The sequence below is a fragment of the Saccopteryx bilineata genome, chromosome 2 (genome assembly GCF_036850765.1).
Source record: "Saccopteryx bilineata isolate mSacBil1 chromosome 2, mSacBil1_pri_phased_curated, whole genome shotgun sequence".
Lineage (NCBI taxonomy): Eukaryota > Metazoa > Chordata > Mammalia > Chiroptera > Emballonuridae > Saccopteryx > Saccopteryx bilineata.
Genome location: NC_089491.1, coordinates 82,160,599 through 82,181,357, shown reverse-complemented (window position 1 = coordinate 82,181,357; position 20,759 = coordinate 82,160,599). Strand labels below are relative to the sequence as shown.

General features: G+C 39.9%; 1 pseudogene; it reads left to right on the top strand.

The window, feature by feature from the left end:
- The first annotated feature begins 14,278 nt into the window (after positions 1-14,278).
- Positions 14,279-20,524, top strand: LOC136322252 (transcription factor BTF3 pseudogene; annotated as a pseudogene).
- Positions 20,525-20,759: the final 235 nt, after the last annotated feature.

The following is a 20,759-nucleotide window of genomic DNA, read 5'->3' as shown; positions in this document are numbered from 1 at the left end:
TTTTCACTGTGCACACACATCCCTGGTATCTTTTTACATGTTTAAGTGTCCTCTACTTATAACTTAATCACTTCTTTAAAGACCTTAACTCCAAATACAATCATATTATGAGGTACAAGTGTTTAGGGCTTCAACATATGGATTTTAGGGGACATAATTCAGCCCATAATAATCACTTACAAATTAAGGGTGGCATTAGTTGTTATAACATGCAAAGCCACTTGCATGTGGCCTTTTCCATCTCTCCAACTTCATCTTTTGCTATTTCTCCCTGTCACTTTAAGTTCTGGGAATACCAACTTGTGTATAATTTCTGAAACATTAAATGTTAGGTCCTCATGCCACCCACTTCTTTTGACTGGAATACCACCTTACTTTCATCCTTGTCACTGCTAAACAGAATTTTTCAAATATTACTCTGAGACTTCAGAAATTCCCAAATCCATATATTAGCAACTGTTATTTGTTATATTAGTGTGTTGATTTGATGGAATTTTATTACATTTTGTAGTGTAAAGCCAGAAGTAGGGCATATCCTTTTTGTTACAAAGGAGAAGGCTTATATACAGGGGAAACAGTCACACAATATAAGGTCTACCGGAAAGTTCTGTCCGTTTTTGGAATAAAACAAAATACAAATTTTTCTTACCGTCAATAAACTTTATTAAATAATATAATTGCCATTATTATTAATGATTTCTTGCCAGCATGAGGGCAATTTGTATATCCCATTTTTGAAAAATGTTTTATCTTTTGATGAGAAAAATTGAACCAGTGCTTGTTTAATATCTTCTTCATTTTTGAATTTTTTGCCCTTCAAAAAATTTTGAGGCCTGACCTGTGGTGGCGCAGTGGATAAAGCATCGACCTGGAAATGCTGAGGTCACTGGTTTGAAACCCTGGGCTTGCCTGGTCAAGGCACATATGGGAGTTGATGCTTCCAGCTCCTCCCCCCTGTCTTTCTCTGTCTCTCTCTCCTCTCTAAAAAAAAAAAAAAAAAAAAAAAAAAAAAAAAAAAAAAATTTTTTTTTGAAAGGACAAAAACAAGTGATAGTTGGAGGTTGCTAAGTCCAGGGATATATGGTGGATGCGACAGACATGCTTCTGTAGCATTTCTTCCTTGTTGAAATTCATAAAAATTACAGTGGCGTAAATGAACTTTATCAGTAGCCATGGGTACACTATCGCTTCACACATAAGACTAACGTGAATCAACTTTATTTTAGTTAATTTGCTACGTCAGTATGTATACATTAAGTGATAAAAATAGAGAGGCACACATGCGTCAAATAAACATGTGCTTACATGTCGAAACTTGTTGTGATAGAATTTTCCAGTAGACCATATAGAAACTTTTCCCCAGGACCTGGGGAAAGACAGGAAGACACTCGGCACAGGAGGAGTAAAGACCAGCCCCTCTCACCACTGTAGGCAGGGTAATGGCAAAGAAACAAGTGGGCCTGGTCCCCTCATACCTTGCCCTCTGGCAGAAACTGGGTCTTGGCTTATCTATCAAACTGAAGACCAGGCCCTCTACCAGGACACCAGAGCACCTGCAAAGCAGGGTCAGGCTGTGTCTTGCCAGATCAGGTTGCCTCTAAGGCAGTGGTCCCCAACCTCCGGGCTACGAACTGGTACTGGTCCATGGGCCATTTGGTACTGGTCCACAGAGAAAGAATAAATAACTTATATTACTTCTGTTTTATTTACATTTAAGTCTGAATGATGTTTTATTTTTTAAAAATGACCAGATTCCCTCTGTTACATCCGTCTAAGACTCACTCTTGAGGCTTGTCCCGGTCACGTGATACATTTATCCATTCCACCTTAAAGGCAGGTCCATGAAAATATTTTCTGACATTAAGCCGGTCTTTGGCCCAAAAAAGGTTGGAGACCACTGGGTTAGAGCATGGTACCAAAGCACAGAAGTTGCTGGTTCAATCTCTGGCCAGGGAACATACAGAAACAGATTGATGTTCTTGTCTCTCTCTCTCTCTCTCTCTCACTTCTTCACTCTCTAAAATCAATAAAATAAACAATAATAAAAAGAAAAAGATAAACCATCAGAATAAATCAAAAATTGCCAGAGGTCTTCCAAAGTGAATTTATGAAAAGGTAATAAAGAATGTAAAATAATGCTCTGCCTCAGTAGGCTTAATTCTTTTCTCTGTAGACTTCTGTATTTCAGCTATAGATTCAGTGTAACCAGAGCACTGCAAATTTCAAAGATTTTTGTCAAGACCAGAATTTTACTAGTGATAGAGCTAGTTCTAGAATCTGGCCGCATTCACATTTTAGCCCATTGGTACATATCTTATCATTATCACTATAATAATTTATTAATGTTATTACTAATAAATAGGTTAATGACTATCCTTAAATGGAACATAATAAATAGATAGTTCCCAGTTTACTACACCAACAGTAGTAATAATACTCTGGATATAAACTGGTGAGAGGTATGTTAAATGGAGGATAACTAACATGTATAAAGTGATGGTACAGAGTGCCTGGGTAGAATTTTCATATCTTCTAAGAGCCCAAAGATGAAAACAAATGATAACATAGTAAAAAAATATTACCAGCTGCAGGCCATATGGTTCAGTGGTAGAGCATCAGCCCAATGTGTGGATGCCCTGGGTTCAATTCTCAGTCTGGGCACCCAGAGGAGAGCCTTCTGCAGGGGGCCTCCTTTGGTTCTTAGTTTTGCCAATTATGCACTGCACAGGTCTAGGGGGCTCCATTTTCTTTGTCATCTATGTCAGTATTTCTCAGAACTTAATCATGTGAGAAATAACTAGAAGTCTTCTTTAATTCTAGATTAAGATTCAATGAGTCCTGGGTAGGAGCTGAGATTCTTCATTTCCATTAACCTTCCAAGATATGCTGATGCTGCAGGTCTGCGGACCACCTTAAGAACAGCAAGGGCTGGCCCTAGTCGGTTGGTTCAGCAGTAGAGCATTGGCCCAGTGTGTGGAAGTCCCCGGTTTGATTCCCAGCCAGGGCACACAGGAGAAGTGCCCATCTGCTTCTCCACCCTTACTCCTCTCTTTCCTTTCTCTCTCTCTTCCCCTCCTGCAGCCAAGGCTCCATTGGAGCAAAGTTGGCTCAGGCACTGAGGATGGCTCCATGGCCTCCACCTCAGGCACTAGAATGGCTCTGACATAACAGATCAATGCCCCAGATGAGCAGAGCATCGCCCCCTGGTAGGTATGCTGGGTAGATCCCGGTCGGGCCATGCGAGAGTCTGTCTGACTGCCTCCCCACTTCTAACTTCGGAAAAATACAAAAACAAAACAAAAGAATATAGCAAGGACCTTCGTGGCTGGTGCCCTTGCAGAGCTGTGGGGCACAACCTGTGTGGCATTACCTGGAAACCCTGCATTGTTTATCTCTCTCAAGGTTCTCAAAATTTAGATATTCTCCCAGATGTGAGATGTGTTGTACATGTGTCTAAGCATATATGTATGTAAACATAGTTAATGTTTTTATAGAAATGATGGCATATCACATACATTGTTCTACATTTTTGTTTTTTTTTTCTTATTTAATGTCTTAGAGCAGTGGTTCTCAACCTTTCTAATGCCGTGACCCCGCGATACAGTTCCTCATGTTGCGGTTACCCCAAACCAAAAAATAATTTTGGTGGCTACTTCATAACTGTAATTTTGCTACAGTTATGATTTGGAATGTAAATACCTGATATGCATTATGTATTTTCTGATGGCTTTAGGCGACCCCACCGGGGTCGCGACCCACAGGTTGAGAACCGCTGTCTTAGAGGCTATTCCATACTGGTACAGTAATTCCTCACTTAATGTCTTCAATTTGTTCTGTGACTTTAAGCAAAATGGCAAAGGGCAAAACCAATTTTACCATAGGTTAATTGATACAATTTCCTACAGCATCTCATTAAAATTACATATAGCAAAATAATATTGAATAAAATAACAGTATTGGAGGGCCTGTGGTACATATAAAGCTGCCTTGTTCTTTTGGTGACAAAATGTTATTATATTGCATAGCTGTAACTATTATTTACATAATGAGTTTTCAAATGGTGGGAAAGCTGGCTGCCCTCTGACAAGCCTGCTGTCAGCTCTGCATTTCCCTCCCTCTGACATTTTTCTTCTTACTTCAGCAAGGCTTGATCTGGAGCATCTATCCCATTTAGCCAAGGTTAAGATATGGAAGGGGGGAAGGAATGCTCCTTGGTTCTTTTGCCCCCCAAAAGATGACCAAAACTAATCAAATCCTGTATGGACATAGCTGTACCTATAGCTAGATATATATATATATATATATATATATATATATATATATATATATATATATATATATATATATATATATATTTGTTTTTGTTTTTAATTTTTAGTGAAAGGAGGGGAAGCAGAGACAGACTCCTGCATGTGCCCTGACCGAGATCCACGTGGCAAGCCCACTAAGGGGGTGATGCTCTGTCCATCTGGAGCATTGCTCTATTGCAACAGGAGCCATTTTAGTGCCTGAGGTGGAGGCCATGGAGCCATCCTCAGTGCCCAGGTCCAACTTGCTCTAATTGAGCCTTGGCTACAGGAGAAAGGGGAAACAGAGAGAGAGAAATGGGAGAAGGAGGAGTGGTAATGCCACATAGGTTGTGCCCCACAGCTCTGCAAGGGCACCAGCCACGAAGGTCCTTGCTATATTCTTTTGTTTTGTTTTTGTATTTTTCCGAAGTTAGAAGTGGGGAGGCAGTCAGACAGACTCTCGCATGGCCCGACCGGGATCTACCCAGCATACCTACCAGGGGGCGATGCTCTGCTCATCTGGGGCATTGATCTGTTATGTCAGAGCCATTCTAGTGCCTGAGGTGGAGGCCATGGAGCCATCCTCAGTGCCTGAGCCAACTTTGCTCCAATGGAGCCTTGGCTGCAGGAGGGGAAGAGAGAGAGAAAGGAAAGAGAGGAGTAAGGGTGGAGAAGCAGATGGGCACTTCTCCTGTGTGCCCTGGCTGGGAATCAAACCGGGGACTTCCACACACTGGGCCAATGCTCTACTGCTGAACCAACCGACTAGGGCCAGCCCTTGCTGTTCTTAAGGTGGTCCGCAGACCTGCAGCATCAGCATATCCTGGAAGGTTAATGGAAATGAAGAATCTCAGCTCCTACCCAGGACTCATTGAATCTTAATCTAGAATTAAAGAAGACTTCTAGTTATTTCTCACATGATTAAGTTCTGAGAAATACTGACATAGATGACAAAGAAAATGGAGCCCCCTAGACCTGTGCAGTGCATAATTGGCATAACTAAGAACCAAAGGAGGCCCCCTGCAGAAGACTCTATAGAGTCTTTTTGTACCTGGAACATATTGGGTCACAGTGTACAAAATGATTTTTAAATATTAAAAAAAATAAGTGAAATAACAGGACTTTGCATCCTAAAGGAGGTAGCTTTCATAATCAAAAGTGACTGAAGTTTATGAAATTAAATACTGTAGAGAAAATTCACTGTCAGTGATAAACTGCAGTTCAACTGAGCACTGTGGTGGCAGTTGTGTGAAAAATAGAACCATTTAATGTTTGTATCTCAGAGATGTGACTCAACAGTAACTTCAGGACATTAGTTTAACAACTTTTGAAAATAAAATAGGTATTTATAACATCCAGGAAATGTGTTAGGTCTCCTAAATGGAAGGCTAATGCTAAAGTGTGACTTCTGTTTCACCTTTCCGTTTTCCCATTTTCTGTTCTCTGGGACTTCTCTACTGCAATGAGTTACCACCTAAGCTCATAAAGAATTCATTGAACTCAACACCAAAAAACAAACAATACAAATAAAAAGTGGGCAGAGGACCTGACATTTCTTTAAAGAGGACACACAAATGGCCAATAAACATATAAAAAGATGCTCAATGTTATTAATCATAAGAGCAATGCAAATTAAAACCACAATGAGCTGTCACCTTATACCTGTCATCAACAAATCAATAAACAACAAGTGTTGGTGGGAATGTGGAGAAAAGGGAACCCTCAGGCACTGGTGGTGGGAATGCCCCTTCCACTGTGCAAACCAACCACAGGAATAAAGGTAATAAATCTTTTTCACTCATTTTTGGTCATTTTTTCTGTTACTGCAGTACAGTATACAGTTCAGTATATTTATGCCCTTTTCCTTTTTCTTTGGCTTAGTTGTGTTTTTATGTTCTAGATTATGATTTTTAACTGTGTTAGGATAGGTAAATGACTTAGGCTAGGGTGTATTTCAACTTACACCAAAATTCAGGTTACATCACTGTTGTAAGAATGAAAGTGCGTTGTAACCTGAGGATCCCCCTGTATTACGTAGAGTTGCTATGTATCCTGGGCTTGGTAAAGTGTCCTTTTGTAGTAAGTGTCTGTATGGCCCTGTGCCATAGCCTCCCAACCTCCAAGCTGGGCACTCAAGGTATACCCACCATGTGGACTGTGTACATCCTCCTGTTGTAATTGAGCATTAATTGCTGTTGGCATGTCAATAGGAAAAATTTATCCCAGGCCAATCAGTTCCAAAAGCTAACTGTAACCACTTACCACTGACATCCAATCAGTGTGGACAATCAGCTATGCATGGGCCCACCCCATGCAGGCTTCCCCAAACTACGGCCCTGCGGGCTGCATGTGGCCCCCTGAGGCCATTTATCTGGCCCCGCTCCGCACTTCTGGAAGGGGCACCTCTTTCATTGGTGGTCAGTGAGAGGAGCACTGTATGTGGTGGCCCTCCAATGGTCTGAGGGACAGTGAACTGGCCCCCTGTATAAAAAGTTTGGGGACCCCTGCGAGCAAAACTTACTTTTTCAGAGCACTGGTACCCACTGAGTTTGCCCCTTGAGTGTGTAATTTGTGGAGGTGGTTGAGTGGTGGTTGATGTGGTCTGAAGCTGTTCACTAGGTGTGCTGGCTCTGGGGTCACCCAGGAGATGCAGGCCAAGGTCAGCTGTCACCTGTATTCTTCCTGGGATCACCCAGCAAGAGCTACAAAGCAATCTGCAGATGGCTGGTATTCATGCTGGGATTGTAGGTGCCCAATCAAGGCCAAGCTGCAAACCAAGGCTGGCTGCTGCTAGTGCCAGGCCTGGGGCAACTTAGCCAGAGGTACAGGGCCTGCTGAAGTTCAATTCTGCTTGTTTGAGAAATTTTAGGAAGTCTGAAGCATGAGACTAGACAGACCATTTATATGGAAAAGCCACTGGAAACAGCTTGGGTAGGCCCACAAATTGGGTGTTGTGAGGTCTCAGAATTACTAAGGTGTGGCAAAGAGTGTTAGCCAGATTGATGGAGATTCAGATATGGAGCCTGCCTGCCTGCTTTGTCTCATAAAAGTGGCTTCTGCCAGCACTTTTGTCTCACATAGAGCTGCCCTCCAGCTCTTGCTCTGATGTCAGACATTCATTTTCTCCTCTATGTCCCTGGTGCCTTTCAAGCTGCTGCCTCAGCATTGGAGCTCAGAGGGAGTTAATTCAATTAAGTCTGTGCATGGGTCCTTTAATGGGAACACCTGCAACTCCAGTAGCCTTCTGTCTCACTCAGCCACAATCCCACCTAGTGTTTATGGCCAGAAGTTATGGGGACTTCTCCTACTGACACTGGAACCCTGGGTGGGAAGGGGGGTGGCTATGTAGGGCTGAGACCCCTGGCACCTTAGGGGGACCTCTGCAGCTGAAATATCCCTCCAATTTTTATTGATTTATATCTGATACATGTGGCTGTGGGACTAGCCCAGGGGTCAGGAACCTATGGCTTGCGAGCCAGATGTGGTTCTTTTGATGGCTGCATCTGGCTCACAGACAAATCTTTAATAAAAAAAAATAATGTTAAAAACATAAAACATTCTCATGTATTATAATCCATTCATTTCCTACCGCTCATGTTCATGGTTGCGGGTGGCTGGAGCCAATCACAGCTGTCCTCCGAGACAACACCAAATTTTTATTGGATAATGCCTAACGTACACGGGTCGTTGTGAGGTCAGGAAGTAAACTTTCTTCCTTTTAATCAAGTAGTAAGCTAGCTAACTGCAGAAACCCTTTTGAGGAAGAAGATGGCTAAAAGAAAAAAAGATGAGGAGTATTGTACTTTTCAGTAGGAATGGACAGAGGAATTCACCTTTGTGGAGAGACAGGTTCTGCAGTGTGTCTAATATGCAATGATAAAATTGCATTCATGAAACTGTCAAATATAAAGTGGCACTTCGACATAATCCATACTACATTTACATCAAAATATCCAGCGGGGGGCCTAACCAGGCAGTGGCACAATGGATAGAGCATCGGACTGGGATGCAGAGGACCCAGGTTTGAGATCCCGAGGTCACCAGTTTGAGCGCGGGCTCATCTGATTTGAGCAAAAGCTCACCAGCTTGACCCAAGGTCCCTGGCTCAAGCAAGGGGTTACTCAGTCTGCTGTAACCCCCCACCCCCACCCCGGTCAAGGCACATATGAGAAGGCAATCAATGAACAACTAAGGTATCGCAACGAAAGACTAATGATTGATGCTTCTCATCTCTCTTCGTTCCTGTCTGACTAGAATTCAGCTAGCTTTGCTGGTGCTTTAGCAATTGTGAGAAATGGAAAGTCATTCACAGATGGGGAGTATGCCAGAACATTCATGCTTGATGTTGCCAATGAACTTTTTGATGACTTTTTGGAAAAAGACAAGATAATCAAACGAATAAAAGACATACCTCTGTCGGCAAGAACTGTTGACGATCGTACCATCATGATGGCAAATCAAATTGAGGCAACACAAGTGAAGGACATAAATGCAGCATCATTCTTTTCTTTTGCTTTGAATTAGTTAACAGACATAAGCCATTTATCTCAGTTCAGCGTGATTGCAAGGTATGCTGTCGGTGACATACTACATGAGGAAAGTCTTGCTGTTTTTCCTATAAAAGAGACAAGAGGGGAGGGCTTCTTCAAGTCTTTCACTGAGTTCGCTAAAGAAAAAAAATCTACCGATGGTAAACTTATTTCGGTGCTCCGTGCATGGTGGGGAAAAACAGAGGATTCATAGTGCATCTTCGTGAACATGAAAAGAGACCCATCCTAAGTTTTCACTGCATCCTACATCAGGAGGCGCTTTGTGCTCAGTGTGTGGCGAGCAGCTTGGTGAGGTGATGTTGCTGGTCATTCGGGTGGTCAACTTTATTGTAGCCTGAGCTTTAAAGGATCGCTGGTTTAAAACACTGCTCGATGAAGTTGGGAATAATTATCCTGGTCTGCTTCTGCACAGCAATGTGCGTTGGTTGTCAAGAGGGAAGATGCTCAGCCGTTATGCGGCTTGTCTGAGCGAAATTGGACTTTTCTTGAAATGAAAAACGTCAAGCATCCTGAGTTAGCTAACACTGAGTGGCTCCTGAAGCTCTATTATCTTGTGGACATAACTGAACATCTGAACCAGCTCAATGTGAAAATGCAATGCATTGGAAATACAGTCTTATCCCTTCAACAAGCAGTGTTTGCATTTGAAAACAAGCTGGAACTCTTCATTGCCGACATTAAAACAGGTCGTTTACTACACTTTGAAAAACTGGGAGAGTTTAAAGATGCATGCACAGCAAGTGACCCTGCTCAACATCTTGATCTCCAGCAGCTAGCGGGCTTCACATATAATCTCCTGCAGTCAATCAAAGTGCGCTTTGGAGAATTTTGTGAGCACACTCGTCTTTTTAAGTTCATAACCCATCCACACAAGTGTGCAGTGGACAGCACCGACCTGAGTTACATACCCGGTGTCTCTGTCAGAGATTTTGAGCTACAAGCTGCTGACCTGAAGGCCTCAGACACGTGGATGGATAAGTTCAAGTCACTGAATGAAGATTTGGAAAGACTTGCATGACAGCAAGCAGAGTTGGCGAGCAATCACGAGTGGGGAGAAATGAAAAAACTTCAATCTGCGGACCAGCTGATTGTCAAAACTTTGAACGCGCTTCTGGTCACATACCACACACTGCAGCATGTGAGTATTGCTGTACTGACAATGTTTGGCTCTACGTATGCATGTGAGCAGTCTTTCTGACATCTAAAGAACGTTAAGACCAACCTACGATCTCGTTTAACGGATGGAAGTCTCAACGTCTGCATGAAGCTTAACCTCACCACGTATCAACCAGACTACAAAGCCATCAGCAAAACCATGCAGCAACCAGAAGTCACATTAATGGTAAGAAGTACTTTATTCATCATTGGTTAGCTACAGCATAGCAACATTATTAAAAACAATTCAGAGACTTATTGTACTTTAAAAGTGTTGGTCTTACATAAAATGCACACATTTACTTGTATTTAGTGTTAAACATATTGTATGGCTCTCACGGAATTACATTTTAAAATATGTGGCGTTCATGGCTCTGTCAGCCAAGAAGGTTCTCAACCCCTGGACCAGCCCTTCTGCATCTCCACCCCTCCTACCAGTCTCTCTGTGGCTTCTTTTTTATGTTTATGTTTATTTTATTTTTTATTTGAGAGTACATTTATTAAAGCTGGGGACAGTGAAACACAGAAGGGTTTAGGGTAGAAGAAGCAACAGGAGAGGGCCTAGGCAGAGCTAGTTTGGCTCACTGAGAAATCAGAAGAAAGGAAATATTGGAGGCAGGTTCATGGGGTTTGCTGGGGATGAGCTGCCACTGCCCATTGCTCCCCTGTTTACAAGTCTTAAGGGATCTCTTAGAGTTTAGGAGATGCATGCCTGAGAGAAAAGAAGAGAGAAGGAAAAGGTACAGGCACGCTCACAGGAGGGGGAGCACACTGTGGCTTCTTTGAATCCTTAGTTGTAGCACTGTTATTCAGCTAGATTTAAAGTAGTTCTGAATGATGGTTTTACTATAGTTTAGAATGTAGTTGTGGGACGCTATGAGTACTGCATTTACCTATGCCACCATCTTGACTGGGGGTACTGTATTTTTTTTGTTTACAGTCTGTTGGTCTTTTTATTGATTTATAAAGGCTTTTCCTATACTGGTAAAATTAGCACCTTCCTATATAAATAGCAAATACTTTTCTCATTTTATTTTTCTTTTTACTATTTTGTTGTCTTGCAGAACTTTATTTTTACATAATAAAGTTTATTGATCTTTTATTTTTTCTGAGTTTTATAACATATTAGAGATAATTTTTCCACCTCATTCACATGATTTTGGCTTTGTTAAAATAGACATCCTTAATCAAATTAAGAAATTATTTATTACTGTCTTAAAGTTTTTTAAAAAATAAAACATTCATATTATATTTTATAAAATATATCTGTATCTATGGAGATGTTATGATTTTTTTCCATTTTGATGTATTGATATAATCAATCTAAAAATTTTCCAATATTGAACAAATTATGCATTCTTTTTTTTAATAATTTTATTTTTTTAATGGGGCGACATCAATAAATCAGGATACATATATTCAAAGATGACAAGTCAAATTATGCATTCTTAAAATAAACTTGTCTTAATAATGTGGTAACATTCTTCTGTATGAGAGATTGATTCTGTGTTAATACTCCTAATTTTCCCAACACCATTTATTAAAGAGACTGTCTTTACTCCATTGTATGCTCTTACCTCCTTTGTCTAATATCAATTGTCCATAAAGGTGTGGGTTTATTTCTTGGTTCTCTGTTCTGTTCCAATGACTTGTATGCCTGTTCTTATGCCAGTACCAAGCTGTTTTGATTACTATGGTTTTGTAGTATAACTTGATATCAGGAAGTATGATACCTCCCACTTTATTCTTCATTTTCAAGATTGTTGAGGCTATTCGTGTTCTTTTTTGGTTCCATATAAATTTTTGGAATATTTGTTTTATATCTTTGAAGTATGCCATTGGTATTTTAATAGGAATTACAATGAATTTATAGATTGCTTTGGGTAATATAAAATTTTAATGTTTATTCTTCTTATCCATGAACATTGTATATGCTTCCATTTGTTTATATCTTCCTTGATTTCTTTTATCAATGTTTGATAATTTTCCAAGTATAAGTCTTTAACCTCCTTAGTTAAGTTTACTCCTAGGTACTTTATTTTTTTGGTTGCAATAGTGAAGGGGATTGTTTTCTTAACTTCTGTGGAAAAATTAGACAGGTACATGCAAAGAAATGAAACTAGACCACCAACTTACACCATTCACAAAAATAAACTCAAAATGGATAAAAGACTTAAATGTAAGTTGTGAAACCATAAACATCTTGGAAGAAAACATAGGCAGTAAACTCTCCGATATCTCTCGTAACAATATTTTTGCTGATATATCTCCACGGGCAAATGAAATAAACAACAGGATGAACAAATGGGACTGTATCAAACTAAAAAGGTTCTGCACAGCAAAAGACACCACAAACAAAATGAAAAGACAACTCACACAACGGGAGAACATATTTTCCAATACGTTTGATAAGGGGTTAATAACCAAAATTTATAAAGAACTTCTAAAACTCAACACCAGGAAGGTAAACAATCTAATTAAAAAATAGAGGAAAGAACTGAATAGACACTTCTCCAAAGAGGACATACAAATGGCCAGTAGGCATATGAAAAAATGTTCAATGTCACTAATCATCAGAGAAATGCAAATTAAAACCACAATGAGATACCACCTCACATCTGTCAGAGTGGCACTCATTAATAAAATAACACACTATAAGTGCTGGTGAGGGTGTGGAGAAAAGGGGACCCTCCTGCACTGCTGGTGGGAATGCAGACTTGTGCAGCCACTGTGGAAAACTGTATGGGGTTTCCTCAAAAAATTAAAAATGGAACTGCCTTTTGATCCAGCTATCCCACTTTTAGGAATATATCCTAAGAATACCAAATCACTGATTCAAAAGAAGAAATGCACCCCCATGTTTATTGCAGCATTATTTACGGTAGCCAAGATCTGGAAACAGCCCAAGTGTCCGTTAGTGGATGAGTGGATTGGGAAGCTACGGTACATATACACAATGGACTACTATGTGGCTGTGAAAAACGAGGAATTCTTGCCTTTTGCAACTGCATGGATGGACCTGGAGATTATTATGCTAAGTGAAATAAGCCAAGCAGATCAAGAAATGTATCATATAATCTCCTCTATATGTGGAATCTAATGAACAAAGTGAACTGAGGAATGGAATAGAGGGTCACAGGGACTAGAGGGACAGCAGTCAGAGGGAAGCGGGATGAGGGGATAGGATCAGAGAAGGTAAAGGGATTAGTGAAACTATATATACATAACACAGAGATACAGATAACAGGACAGCAAATCCTAAATGGAAAGGGGGAGAGAGTTAGGGGGAAGGGGGCAAAATGGGTATAAAAAGGGATATAGGGGTAGGGGGTGAGGGAGTTATATTCAGTGGGACACTTGAATCCATATAAACACAATAAATTAAAAATTAATAAGAATTAAAAAATAAGAAAAAGTAAAATCATATATTATGCATGTGTTCTATAGGCAATCTGCTGATAATATATGGATTTTTGGAATGTATTCATTTTAATACAATAAATATTAATTATAGGCTTAAAAAATACTCCTAAATATGATTTGTCCATAATTTTTATTTTTCAATATTTATTATAGTAATAAAATTAATATAATTTTCTCTTAATAACAATTTGTAAGAATTTTTCCTATATCCTGGAACATTTTGTGTGATAATAAAGATATCTTTTTTGAGAATTTGGCAGAATTTCCCTGTAAATAAATATCTTTATTATTTATTGTGTTGGGGATGGTGAGTTGATAATTTTCTCAGTCTTTTTTTCTTTTTTTATGGTAATTTGTTTGTATATTTAAAAAATATTTTTCTGGGTTGCCTGACCTGGTGGTGCAGTGAATAAAGTGACCTGGAATGCTGAGGTTGCCTATTCAAAACAGCGGGCTTGCCTGGTCAAGGCACATATGGGAGTTGATGCTTCCTGCTCCTCCTCTCTCTCTCTCTCTCTCTCTCTCTCTTCCCTGTCTCTAAAATAAATAAATAAAATCTTTAAAAATATTTTCTGGGCTTAGATTTAGTAAATTATATTCTACTACTAAGTTTATCCATTTCATTCAGATTATTTAATATATGTGTTTCCTTACTTGAGTATATTGTTACACCAATGGCCCCGACAAATCTGCCTCCTGTTATTCATGTCTTTGTGTAGTCACTCCTGCAGTGCCTAGAGTTGGTCATGTGGCTTGCTTTCGTCAATGAGATATCAGCAAATATGACACAAACAGGGAACTGGCAAATACAGTACTTCACACCTGCCCTCTTGGAATACTGCCTATCACAGGTTAGGAAGCATGGTTGAGTCTGCCCTAAGGAGTAAAGACTTCACAGAACAAAAGGGCCAGTCCTCCCAGCTGTCCCAGGTAAGCTGAGCCGACTCCCTGAAAGCAGCTACATGAGTATGCCCAGTCACAACCAGAAAAAAATAAACAAACAAACAGAATCATAATAAACAGTCATTATTTTGAACCACTAAATTTTCGCATGTTTGTTATGCAGCAATGTATAACCAGAACACCTCCATAGTTTTAAAAACCTGATACATGGGGTAGGGCAGAAGTAGGTATACAGAAGTGAGTATGCAAAAACTCTGTTTATTCTTGTTATTATTTATTAATTATTGTATTATTTTCCATATAAATAACTGTATATCTACTTTTGCCCCATCTTGTACAATGACTGTTCATTGTATATTAAGTTAAATTAAAATAATCAATGCATTCATTAAAGACCTCTTAGGGAGAGATGAGAGAAACTCTGTTTAGTCCAAATCGGTAATGACTAAAATTAATTTTCATATCATGGCTTTGAAATAGCTAGGGCAAGATGAAACAATTATTACACATGTTTCAGGGATATAGTTGACCATGATATGAAATGTTTTCCACGTGTAAGTCATCTCACCAGATCCCTCTTACAGTCCTGAATTAGGAATCTTAGGTACAAAGACAGTTGCAAAACAAGATTTAGAACACAAGTCTACAGACATCCATACCAGCACTTTTTCTAATCATTATGCCATGTTCTGGCCTGTATATGACTCTTTTTTTTTTTTTTTTAGCAAGAGAGATAGAACAGAGAGAGAGAGACAGAGAGAGGGACAGACAGAAACAGGCAGGAAGGGAGAGAGATGAGATGCATCAATTCTTCGTTGCCACACCTTAGTTGTTCATTGACTGCTTTCTCATTACATGACTCTTTTAGATGATGTATAAATTTTAAAAATGTTTTACTTTGGAAACACAAAAGTAGTTTAAGGATGAAGGAGATTTGAAAATTAAACTCTCTTATAGATCACTGTTAATGTTTTCCAGAGTGGATGCTATATGTTCAGTGTCTCCTGTAGGCAAGAAGACAGTTTAATCTACCATTCTTCTTTATAGTTAAAGCAATGAGTTATTTCTAGAGGCTGAGTCTGGAGATGCAAAGTGAAATTTGGCCTGGAGGAATGGATTGGAGAATAAACAGTGTATAAGTGATAATTGAAGCCATAGGATTAGATGAGGTAATGCAGAAAATGTACTTTAGAAAAAGAACAGAAATAGCCTGACCTGTGGTGGTGCAGTGGATAGAGCGTCGACCTGGAAATGCTGAGGTCGCTGGTTCGAAGCCCTGGGCTTGCCTGGTCAGGGCACATATGGGAGTTGGTGCTTCCAGCTCCTCCCCCCCTTCTCTCTATCTCTCCCCCCCACCTCTCTCTCTCTGTCTCTCCCTCTCCTCTCTAAAAATGAATAAATAAATAAATAAATAAATAAATAAATAAATGAAAAAGAACAGAAATAAACCAAGGATGGACACCTGGAGAGAACCAATTAGAAGGGTAAGGAGAAAAAGAAAAGATAATAAAAGAGAATGCAAGAAATAGTAAGAGTGAAAGAGAAAAAACAAAAGAAAAATGTGTTTCTGGAACAAAGGGAGGAGAGAACTTCAAGAGGCTGTCAAAATCAGTCATGAGAGAGGAAAGTATTATAAGGATTAAAAAGTATCTCTTAGCCCTGGCCGGTTGGCTCAGTGGTAGAGCATCAGCCTGGCGTGCAGGAGTCCCGGGGTCGATTCCCACCAGGGCACACAGGAGAAGCGCCCATCTGCTTCTCCACCCCTCCCCTCTCCTTCCTCTCTGTCTGTCTCTTCCCCTCCCGCAGCCGAGGCTCCATTGGAGCGGAGTTTGCCTGGGCGCTGAGAATGGCTCTATGGCCTCTGCCTCAGGCACTAGAGTGGCTCTGATTGTGGCAGAGCGAGGCCCAAGATGGGCAGAGCATCGCCCCCTGGTGGGCATGCCAGGTAGATCCTGTTGGGCGCATGCGGGAGTCTGTCTGACTGCCTCCCCGTTTCCAACTTTAGAAAAATACAAAAAAAAAAAAAAAAAAAAAGTATCTCTTGGCCTTGGCCAGAGAATTTGGTTGGTTAGAGCATTGTCCCAAAACACAGAGGTTGCTGGTTCAATCCCTGGTCAGGGAACATACAGGAACATGTCAATTATCCTATTCTGTCTCTCTCCCTTCCTCTCTCTCTAAAATTCTTTTAAAAAAAGTATCTCTTGGAATTAGCAAAAGACAATTGCATGTAGATTAATAGGAACAACTCCAGTAGATGGAGTGTATATTGTCTGCCCAGCAAACCTTTTTACCCTTCATCTGGCAGCAGATCTACTTCCCTGCCCACAGTGATAAACACATAACTTGAATCATGCCAATCCTAGATCTCAACCCCCCTGGCTGTAGAGGTAGGTATATTTTCAATACTGGCATATGTTCAACAGTAAGCATATATGACCTATTGGGCCAATCTGAACCTTTGCCTGAGATCCTACTATTTGGAACCAGTGAGAAAAACACATTTTTTTCTTTTTTCTGGACAATGGAAATATCCGAATGAAGTGAAAATGCAGAGATATGTAGAGACGAGAGATGAGCAATATGGAAGACAACTGTGTTCCTACACATGGTTGTAGTTGTCCCTGATATCAGTCCCGTCTCCTTTTTCTGAAACTTAATTCTTTTTTTTTTTCTTAATTCTACAAGCCTCCTTAATGTCCTGCCAGTAATTTCCACTGTTTCTCTCTCTTTTTCAGCAATAAAAGAATTAAGATTAGTAGGTAGAAATTAGATTATAATTGATTTTAAAATGAATGATACAGAACACACCAGAATAATCATAATAAGAAATGGACAGAAACGATATAATAAAAGTAGAAAATTTTACTGAAGAACATAAAAGACGACTTGAACCAATGAGAAGTCCTGCCATGTGCCTGAGTAACTGACAATTACAAAGATGTCATTTCTCAAATTAATTTACAGGTGTAATGTAACTCCAATCAGAATCCAAATAGGATATCTTTTGGAACTTGAAACACTGATTCTAAAGTTGATTAGCTAGAAAAAATCAAAAAGAGCTGAGAAATTATTGAAAAAAAGTTGGTGAGGGGAACAATGAACACCTGCTGAGTGCTCTCTCAAGCTTAAAGTATTCAACTGTTGTGCCTCTATAATCGCCTGTCCTGTTCAAGGTGATCCTTGCCTCTGGGCACAGTTGATTGGTCCATGGGTATTCTTCCTTTAGCCTAATGTAACTTTAATAAATGTTTTTACTTGTAACCAAAAGACTCTTAATATAAAGACTTACTCAATAAAGAAATAAAAGATATTAAGACAACACATAAAACACAGTACTACTAGTATGAACACATATCAATATATCTTTGGAGTAGTAGATAAATAGCCATAACTAGAAGTACTACATATAAAAATGATGCAAATAATAAAGTTGGCATCACATGTCAATGTGTAAAAATTATTCATTAAATTGGCTAATTGTGATAACATATTAAATTGCCAATTTATAGCATATACCATGTTATTGTAGTATATGAGTATCATTTGTTTTTTCTTATCAAAAAATATTCCAATGTAGTATATGTACTGTTGCTTATTTATCCATTTTATCAGTTCTCATGTTTGTAGATCTATGGATAGTTTCTTGTTTATGGCTATTATGAACATTTTTTACATGTCTTTTTGAAAACATTTTAATTTAATAAAAATCTATATGTTAAATAGCTGACTCATAAAATAGGTGTAGTTTTGTCTTTGTTAGAAACTGCTAAATGGGTTTCGAAAGTGTTGGTATCATTTTATACTCTTTGTACTAGAAATGTATGCAAGTTCTAGTGCAGAGGTCTGGAAACTTTTTGGCTGAGAGAGCCATGAACGCCACATATTTTAAAATGTAATTCTGTGAGAGCCATACAACGGCCCGTGTACATTACACATTATCCAATAAAAATTTGGTGTTGTCCCGGAGGACAGCTGTGATTGACTCTAGCCTCCCGCAACCATGAACATGAGCAGTAGGAAATGAATGAATTGTAATACATGAAAATGTTTTATATTTTTAACATTATTTTTTTTATTAAAGATTTGTCTGCGAGCCAGATGCAGCCATCAAAAGAGCCACACCTGGCTTGTGAGTCATAGGTTCCCGACCCCTGTTCTAGTGGTTCCTAAGTCACACCAAAATCTAGTGTTTTCAGTCTTTTTTTTTTTAAGAGAGAGAGGGAGGGGGGGGAGATGAGAAGCATCAGCTTATATTTGCGGCACTTTAGTTGTTCATTGATTGCTTTCTCATATGTGCCTTGACCGGGGTTGGGAGGCTCCAGCTGAGCCAATGACCCCTTGCTCAAGCCAGTGACCTTAGGGCTTCAAGCAGCGACCATGGGATCACGTTGATGATCCTGTGCTCAAGCTAGTGAGCCTGCAGTCAAGCTGGTGAGCCCACACTTCAGCCTGCAACCTTGGAGTTTCAAACCTGGGACATCAGTGTCCCAGAATGTTGTTCTATCTAATCTGTGTTAGGTTCAAGGAAGTGTGCTGTGGCTGCCAGAGTCGAACTCTTAGAAAAAAAAGGAACAGGGAAGTGCTGACAAGGTCCCTGTGAGGCTGAGAACAGAATTCAGCACAAAGACATCCTGGATTTTATGAGTCAGAGACCCCTATCAGAAGTTTATGTTTGAAATTCTCCACTGAGCTATACCCCCCCCATTGCTATGCTGCACGCTACCTCTCTAGCGAATAGCTAACTGCCACATCTGCTTCTGTATAATGCTTGCTCAGCCTAGATAGCCACCCTATAAAAAGGAGCCATTTTGGAAGCTCAGGGCTGCAGTGCTCCCTTGCGTGGGTTGCCTGCAGTCCCTGCGCAGGTCTGCAATAAAACTTATAAAATTCACTTTGGGTTTGCTGTGGCCTATCTCCTGGGATGTAACACTCTGCCACCACTGGCCAGGCTTGTCAGTCTTCTTAATGTTTAATGTTTTTGAAAGTGTGACATAGTATCTCATTGTAGTTTTAATTTGCATTGTTCTGAACCATGTTGATACCTTTTCTAAGTTTCTATTCTGGAAACCTTAGGGTGTGGCCTTCTTTCTCATTCTTACAAAATGGCTGCTGGAACTCTAGCAGTCACTCTGACTTATTGGCAAAAAACCCCACAAAACACTCCACAAAAGATCCAGGTCCTGAAGTCATTTATCTATTGAGTTTTTCCCAGAACCTCATCTAATGACTTCTGTTTACATTTTATTGTTCAGAATATGTCACATGGCCCCTCCAATCTGCAAGCAAGGCTGGGATATGCAGCTTTTAAAGTCGGTGCTCTGGGTATCTATTGCTATTTATCTATTGTGTAACAAACCATCTCAAAACTTGGTAGCTTAGCTGGGTGGTGGGAGGTGGAGAAAGGTAGAAGGGGGATAGATGATGATGGAGAAACACTTGACTTGGGGTGGTGAATGAAATGCAATATACGGATGATATACTGTAGAACTGTGCACTTAAAACCATATAATTGTATTAACCAATGTCACCCCAGTGAATTCAGTTAAAGAACAAACTAGTAACTTAAAATGAAAACATGTTTTTCTGACTTCCAGCCTCCCTCTAGCTGCCATTTTGCATCCCTGTGTGTGTGCGCCTATTCTCAGCTGGTCTGCCCAAGACCCCGTGAGTGCCAACCCTAGTCCCCCACACAGCCTCATTTCCTCTTCAACAAGATGAAAGAAGAGCATGTGGGACCAAGAGAAACTTGTAGAACTGTAGGCACAAGCACGCATTGGTGGGAAAGGAACTGCTCATAAAAAGAAGCAGGTGGATCCCAGAGCAACTACAGCAGATGATTAAAAAAAAACAAAAAAACCTTTTGGTTTTTCTTAAGTTAGGGCTAAAATTATCTCTGGTATTAAAAAGGTAAATATGTCCACAAACCAAGGAACAGTGATCCACTTTAACAACCCTAAAGTTCAGGCATCTCTGGCAGTTAACACTGAGAGGCCATGCTGAGACAAAGCAGCTGACAGATGTGCTACTCAGCAACTCAAACCAGCTTCCTACAAACAGGCTGACTAGGATAAGGAGACTAGCTGAAGCCCTGCCCAAAGCACCTGTGGGTGGGAAAGCCCACTTGCTACAGGAGAGGAGGAAGAGGATGAAGTTCCAGATTTTAAGGAGAATTGTGCTGAGGCTTCCGAGAATGAAGCAAACTGAACTTTGTCAACCTCTGAAGAAGATAATGTGGAAGAAGTTACTGGGAGCTGCTATTTTATATTATGATTACTTTTTTCAAATTCTCTTTATGGATCTGGTAAAATCTAGATCTCTAATATTTTTAAACCCAAGCCTCTTGGATACTGCAGCTCTTTTCAGTTTTTGCTTGTACATAAAACATTCTTTGCAGCTAATTAAGCTGAAGAAGTTTGAAACAAAGGTTTAAAACAAAGTT